Source organism: Benincasa hispida, chromosome 1 (genome assembly GCF_027475165.1).
Source record: "Benincasa hispida cultivar pf3 chromosome 1, pf3_genome.v1.1, whole genome shotgun sequence".
NCBI lineage: Eukaryota > Viridiplantae > Streptophyta > Magnoliopsida > Cucurbitales > Cucurbitaceae > Benincasa > Benincasa hispida.
This window is the reverse complement of record NC_143478.1, coordinates 64,581,653-64,589,787: the sequence shown is the minus strand read 5'-3', so window position 1 is coordinate 64,589,787 and position 8,135 is coordinate 64,581,653.

Here is an 8,135-nt window from a genome sequence, read left to right as displayed (position 1 = left end):
CAAACACGCACAAGAAGAACTCTCCTATCGTATAGGGGGACGCTTATCGTATAGTAGAACTACACGATCGTTTAGGAAAAACTAGACGATTGTTTAGGAAAGTGGTATACGATCGTTTAGTGAATGTGTGAACCAGAAGATTGTTTAGATGAATGAGAATCTATCGTGTAGGCTCTCGGCGATCGCTCTTTCACGGTTTCTTTTGGGGCCCGGGATATCAAATGCACAAGTAAAATAATAAACAAAATGAAAACGATTTGCATACTTCAACCCACCTGTTACCTTAACCTTCGCGACCAACATTCCCACGTTCAAACGTTTAATTGGTTATTATTAAATAATTAATCAATTAATTTAATTAAAAAATATAATCATATTATATTTATATCCTATAGTTTGATATCATATATCTACTATAGTATTTTTCCTCTAATTGATATAAATCATATTTATATCTAATTTCCTCCAAAATAATGTATCTCATACATTTAGCAAATTATATCATACATAATTAACCAGTCCAATTATATCATATATAATTAAACTTTCTCTTGTCAATTTGAACTTTTAAGTCAAACACTGGTTCTCAACTTTATCCAAGCTACCCAGGTGACCTAATGGACCTATGGCTCGAAGCTCCAATGGCACATGAATAGCTGACTAAACTCTTTAGCCACGAGATTCACCATCCGTTAACTGTTAGTGATTCCACTAAAGACCAACAGCTGAACTCTTCTTACCATAGATATATTTCTGTGTCCATTGGATATAACCAATCATGAGTACGATGACCCTTCACAGATGCTCGTAAGTATAGTTGAGTCAATTTACCGTTTTGCCCCTATAGTTACATCTCACTCCTTAAGTACCAATGATTCCTCTAATGAACAATACAACGTAGTCCAACTATGTTTGAACACCTCTCGGACCAAGAGAAGGTGTATGGCACCACATAATAGAAGGATCAGACCATCTGTAGCAAGTCACAACACTTGTGACCATTCTACAAAGTGGGTCACATCCGTAGCATTACCAGGATAAGGTTTCCCTTCTATATCCATATACTACAGGCCATTTTGGTTATCACTTAAGACATGATCCACTTGTATGTCACCACATACATGCTTGAGTCATATACAGATAACCAGGGATTTTATGTTTATTGGTTTGTGGTAAAGAAAATAAAAACAAGTAAATGAGCAAAACAACAAGATGTGAAGTAAATATCATATATTAACAATCACAGATAGTCGTATGTGTTGTTTACAAACTACAGGACATAAGACTTTAGGGCATCAACCCCAACAATCTCTCACTTGTCCTGAAGCGAAATGGGATGTACAAAAAACTTAGTACAAAACAATAAACTAGGGCACAAAAATCTAGTACAATAAAATCTCCCACTTGACCTAGTTCAGCCGAGGGGCGATCCTGTAGACCCATGCTCCGTAGGTGACCCTCAGACACTGTAGCCGTGGGAGCCTTCATAAATGGGTCAGCAACATTATGCTCCGAAGCGATCTGCGTGACAATCACGTCCCCTTGATGTACTATCTCGCGGATCAAATGATACTTCCGCTCTATGTGTTTACCGCGCCGGTAACTCCTTGGCTCCTTGGAGTTCGCCACTGCCTCACTATTATCACAATAGAGGGTAATGGGTCTAGATATATCTAGAACAACTTCTAGGTCTGTCAAGAACTTCCTGAGCCAGACGACCTCCTCAGCAGCTTCGCAAGCCGCTACGTACTCTACCTCCATAGTGGAGTCGGCGATGCACCCTTGTTTAGTGCTTCACCACACTACAGCTTCTCCGTTAAGAGTGAAGACTGACCCTGATGTGGACTTGCGAGAGTCCTTATATACTGAAAGTCATAATTTGTGTATCCTGTAAGGATCAAATCCCTAGAACCATACATGAGCATGTAGTCCCTCGTTCTCTGAAGATACTTGAGGATGTTCTTCACTGCGGTCCAGTGACCTTGGCCTGGGTTAGACTGATACCTACTGACTATAACCACAATGTAGCAGATGTCAGGATGAGTACAGAGTATTGTGTACATCAAACTGCCAACGACAGATGCATATGGGACCCATCTCATCTTCTTAACCTCTTAAAGCATCTTAGGACACATTTCCTTAGATAAAATGACTCCATGCCTGAATGGCAATAGGCCCCTCTTGAAGTCTTGCATCGAGTACTGGAGCAAAATTTTGTCAATGTACGATGGCTTAGACAGTGCTAGCACTTTGTTCTTACGATCCCAAAAGATATGGATACCTAGAACAAACTGAGCCTCTCCCAAATCTTTCATTTGGAATTGGGTCGCTAGCCAGTTCTTAACTGCAGTCAGTAGACCTACATCATTCTTAATGAGTAGGATATCGTCTACATACAATACTAAGAAGACTACTAAACTGTTGATGATCTTCTTGTAGACACAAGGTTCATCAATATTTTGGTCAAAGCCATACGACTTGATTGCAGCATCAAACTGTATGTTCCAAGATCGAGACGCCTGTTTCAGCCCATAAATGGACCGATTCAGTTTGCAAACCTTTTGCTCTTGACCTTGGTCTATGAACCCCTCGAGCTGTATCATATAAATGGTCTTCTCAAGATTGCCATTTCGAAAGGCCATCTTGACGTCCATTTTCCAGATCTCATAATTATAATAAATTGCAATGGATAGGAGGATGCGGATCAACTTTATCATGGCAACAGGTGAGAAAGTCTCTGCATAGTTGATTCCTTCTACCTGGGTATAACCCTTTGCTACAAGTCGAGCCTTAAAGGTCTGTACCTTCTCATCAGCAGCCCGTTTATGCTTGTAGATCCATTTACAACTAATAGGGTGAACCCCATCAGGCTGATCTACAATATCCCATACTGAGTTGAAGTACATCAACTCCATCTCGAGATCCATGGCCTTGACCCATTCATCCCGATCAACATCTTCTATTGCCTTCTTATAAGACAACGGATCCTCAACATCGCCATCTGCTATCATAGCAAGGATATTCGTGAAACCCAGATAGCGAACGGGTGGTTTGCAGCCCTCCCACTACGTCGAGGTTCCCTCAACTCTTGAGGTGGAACCGACCTATTGGATGAACTCCCATCAACAACTCTTGTTGATGTAGCAGGCTCTTCAACAACTCTTGTTGGAGTTTCAGTAGTTTCATTGGAAAGCTCACGTAACACGACTTTGCTCTGTGGACTGTGCTCCTTTATATGATCCTCCTCCAAGAAAGTAGCATTTTTTTAAACAAACACCCTATTTTCCGTCGGATCATAAAAATAACCCCATTGTGTACCTTTAGGGTAGCCTACAAAGAGGCATAACCTCGATCGTGGTTCCAACTTCTTGGGATTAGCCTCAAGCACATGTACAGGGCAACCTCAAATGCAGAAATGACGTAAACTAGCTTTACACCCACTGCGAAATCCCAAAACGAGTCCGGTAAGGAAGCATAACTCATCATCGAACGAACCATGTCTAACAAGGTCCTATTTCTCCTCTCTGCTACACCATTCTGTTGAGGTGTACCCGGTGCTAAGAGTTGGGAAACGATTCCATGTTCTATTAAATAGTCCTGGAATGCGGAGTCAAAAAACTCTCCACCTCGATCTGATCGAAGTGTTTTAATCCGTCTATCCAATGCGTTTTCAACTTCAGCCTTGAACTCTTTGAACTTTTCAAAGGATTCAGACTTCCTTGCAAAAGATAAACATACCCGTACCTAGAGTAATCATCAGTAAAATTGATAAAATACTCATAGCCACCTTGGGCTCACATATTCATAGGACCACAAAGGTCAGAAATACTAACTCAAGAGGCTCTTTGGCTCTAAAACCTTTTTTTAGTAAAAGGTCGTGTAATCATCTTACCCTCAAGGCAAGATTCGCACACAGGTAAAGAATTTTCTTCTAACTCACTTAGAAGTCTATTATTCACAAATCTCTCAATCCTATTGAGATTGATGTGCCCTAAACGTAGATGCCAAAGTTGGTCATTTTATTTTAGATAAATTCGTTGACATTTTGATTGAGTTACGACAGTTCTAAACACTTCAGTATTATGAAGGGAATTAATGGCTAACGACCTTAGCACATATAAATTTGATTCCACATTTGCTGTGCAAATAAAGACATGATTTTTATGAATAAACGCTTTACTCAAATTGAAAGAAATAGTGTATTTATATTGCAATAAGCACTTTACAGAAATAAGGTTCCTTTTTAGTTCAAGAACAATATATACATCATTTAAATTTAGAAACCTATTCTGTAAAGTCGACTGGATCCCTCCCACTGCCATAGCTGAGACGACGTGCCTGGTGCCTACTCGCATCGTCATCTCACCAGCCTCAAGTTGTCGCCAAGATCTAATCTCCTGAAATGAAGAACAAACATGGTTAGTGGCACCTGAATCAATTATCCAGGCAGAATCATTATTCTCCACTAAACAAGTTTCGAGTACAAGTAAATCATATTTACTTTTATCCGCATTGGCCTTAGCCTTGGTTGCTTTCTTCTCCTTTAGATACCGAGGACAGTTCCTCTTCCAATGTCCATAGTGATTGCAATGGAAATACTTTCCTTTAGCAACCGGTGGACACCTCCTCGGGGCGACAGACGGTGGGTTAGCAGGTGTCTTCCCTTTTCCCTTACCACCCTTCTTTTTCTTCCCCTTTGCAGAGTTAGAAGTAGAAGGTGCAAACTTCGTTCCTGAGGTCGAACCTCTATGGAACGTCTTTGAGGATGAAGCAACATTTGCCTCACCTTTCTACCTCTCTTTACTTTTCAGTAAAGATTGGTATGTCTGCAACTCATTGAGGAGAGTTGTAAGGTTATATTTCACTTTGTTAAGAATCTGATTACTAATAAAGTGCAGAAAGCTCTCTGGCAAATGCTAACCTGGCTACCCTCATCGATGGTAGACCCATTCAACTCGACCACATGGAAGTGGACCATCATGTTTAGCAAATGTTCACGAACAGAGGTGCCTTCTTGCATTTTGGAGTTGAATATATATTTAAGAGACTCATGTATAAGCTGTTCAGACGGTTGTCCAAACATCCCCCGCAGGGACTCCATGATTTCACGAGCTGAGACCATAGACTCATGCTTCTTGGCCAAGACGTCAGAAATACTTGCCAAGATATAGACTCGGGCCTTATCATTCGCCCTTATCCATCACTCGTATGCCTCCCGAACATTTCGAGGGGAATTTCGAGCAAAAATATGAGGACAAGCCTCCGTGAGAACAAACATGAGATCCTCGATGATTAGGATCGTCGTGATCATGTGTTTCCATGTTGAAAAAGTGTTGTCAATCAATTTTTCGGCACTTAACAAAGATAAGGTCGTTGTATCCATTTGAAATAGTTGCTGAAAATACGAACAAATCTTGATTATTTTTTGCTAAACCACTTTTAAACCAATTAGTTTTGCAAAACAGTTTCAAGTACCCTAAGTTATAGACTTCTATTTTGCAATGATGCTCCAGTGAGTCAGGACAAACGCCACCGGTGGGGTGATCAATTGCCTCTTCACTGGGATGAGACCTTTTCAACCATTAGGCAGAACCAACTCTTAGAACTGAACCTAACAGCCACCATTTTTTGGTCCAGAATCTTTAACATTTAACTATTACGTGTAAGTGTAAACCCTCATTTTCGGTGCCAGAGTCCCGCACTAATGCACTTACCGTAGGGAAAAGACAAATTAGGACAAGAGACTAAGTTACCTTATCCTCTTACAGGAGATCAAATAAAGAAACGCGCAAAAATTGTCATCCTTTAGGGGGACACTCCCAGGGTGCCTCGAGGTGATGCTCAGTAACTTTATTCAACCTAACGAGGGAGACCGAGGGATATGCTGTCGCATTTCCCACTCCCATTTACTTTGAACATTCTCTCCATCCACCTTGATATTGACCTACCCAAACACCATCCGTCAGGGGGACACGCCAAAGGTGCCGCAAGACTGAGGATAGATCTCACGGTGTGGACTTTAGGAGAAAAGTGAAAAGTTTAAGTGAAGCATCTTATACCTCAAGTACCTCCCACTGAATGTTCTACCTAGGGATTCATTAACCTAGACAATCTGGCTATTGATTTTAGTCTAAGTGGTCTTTTTAAAGTCTGCTCATAAACAACGTTTATTTCTGAAATATTAACATGTTCAAGTAGTCACATTTAAACACTTTAATGGACTGTCCTTAACTTGCATGCATGCATTAAATCTATCCTATTCACCTTTCCAGGTAAGTTCCTAGGTAGGGGTGTTACGTTTTCGTCAACTTAAATACCCCAACCTAGACAGAACCCGCCTTAGACAAAAGGTCCTTTATAGATAGATTTGCTACACTTTAACCTTTTATTAGCCAATTTAATCCTATTAAACTTATTAAAAGATTAAAGCCTTAGGGTTGCTAATCATATTAGAACCATGATCTTAGGTCTATGTGATCAAAGTTTTATACATTTTAAAAATGAATTAAACCTAAGTGAGCATACATGTCTTTCTTATTTCTTTTAGTTCTAATATCTCTTTAACTCTTAAAAAGAAACAACTAAAAAAAATTGGGCATAACGAGGCATTTATAACAATTATAAAGTAACCTATGTGTCATGCTTCATGCAATGTCCGGTCATTACTATATAACTTTTATATAATGCGTAATAACCAAGCAAACATGTTATCATTCACCCTTATACTGTAACAATTATAATATAAAGATGATGCATGTCAATGCTTTTTATGCATGCATAAATATAACTCTTATATTAATGATGCATGAGCATGCTCTTACATAATAAAATCATGCTTCTCTAAATTATAACAATTACAATAAAGAGATGATGCATGATCAATGTATAACCTAAGGTGGGATTTACTATATGTGCATACCATATGACATATAAAACATACATCGCATGTATTAAACAAATAGATTAATGGACTGGAATGAGCCTTTAAACCAAAAAGAATCGGAATGAAAAACCCTATTTATTATATTTGTCATTGAGAAAACAAGTTCATAGGCAAACATGGTCTTGAAACGCCAGGAGGTCTCTATTGTGTAGCAATCTTTTGTAGGTAGACGATCGTTCAACATGCACTAAACGATAGGAACTTTAGCAAACGATCGCATAGACGACAACGAGGCTGCGAAGCCTCATCATCCATGCGATAGTGTAGCGCGACGATAGGCAAACTATCTACCTTGAGTTACTAAGCGATTGTTTAGTCAGTTACTAAGCAATGAAGCTTGCTGACCTAAACGATCGTCTAGCGTGCTTTAAACGATATGCGAGTGCCTGATCGTTTAACCGATGCGTGCAACTTGGTAAACGATTTACCTTCCGATGCTAAGCGATCGTTTAGTCAGTTACTAACCGATGAAGCTTGCTGACCTAAACGATCGTCTAGCTTGTGCGTGCATTAAACGATATTCAACGATCGCGTGCCCAATCATCTTCTCGATATGACCAACGCTTGATCGCATACCCCATCGTTCAACCGATGTTTTCAACCATGATCACTTAGTTCTTCATCTTCACGATGCAATGGATAGCGATCGCATAGAACTTTTTCTGCACGATACGATCAACCCTAGATCATCTCCTTCCTCGAAGAGCCGCAACCTTTGCCCAGAACTTCGACGAATGACTCAAGACTTCAAACACTTTGAATACAGACTTGATTACGATTATATATGCCCAAAAACCGCAAATTTAAAAGGAATTTAAACAGATCGAGGCAATTCATACCGAAAACATCCATTAATCTGGCACATCCGCAATAGTATTAACACTTAAAAACAACGTAGAAATGCACCCACCATGAATGTAAACATTATTTCATTGCAACAAATTAAATTTGAGTATCAGAAACCTGACTCTGATACCAATTGAAAGATCTCAATATGAGAGTTCCATGAGCAGGCTTAGATCGCTCCAATTTCACAGTGTCCGAAACATAAACGATATACATTCTATAATAACAGTTATTCATATTAAACTCATCAACAGCATGCTCAGAATACGATAAAACATAGAGAAAGGGGTTCATACTAGAGGAAGACGGTCTTCGTTTATGTGAACCCAGAGCAACGGAAACCTCC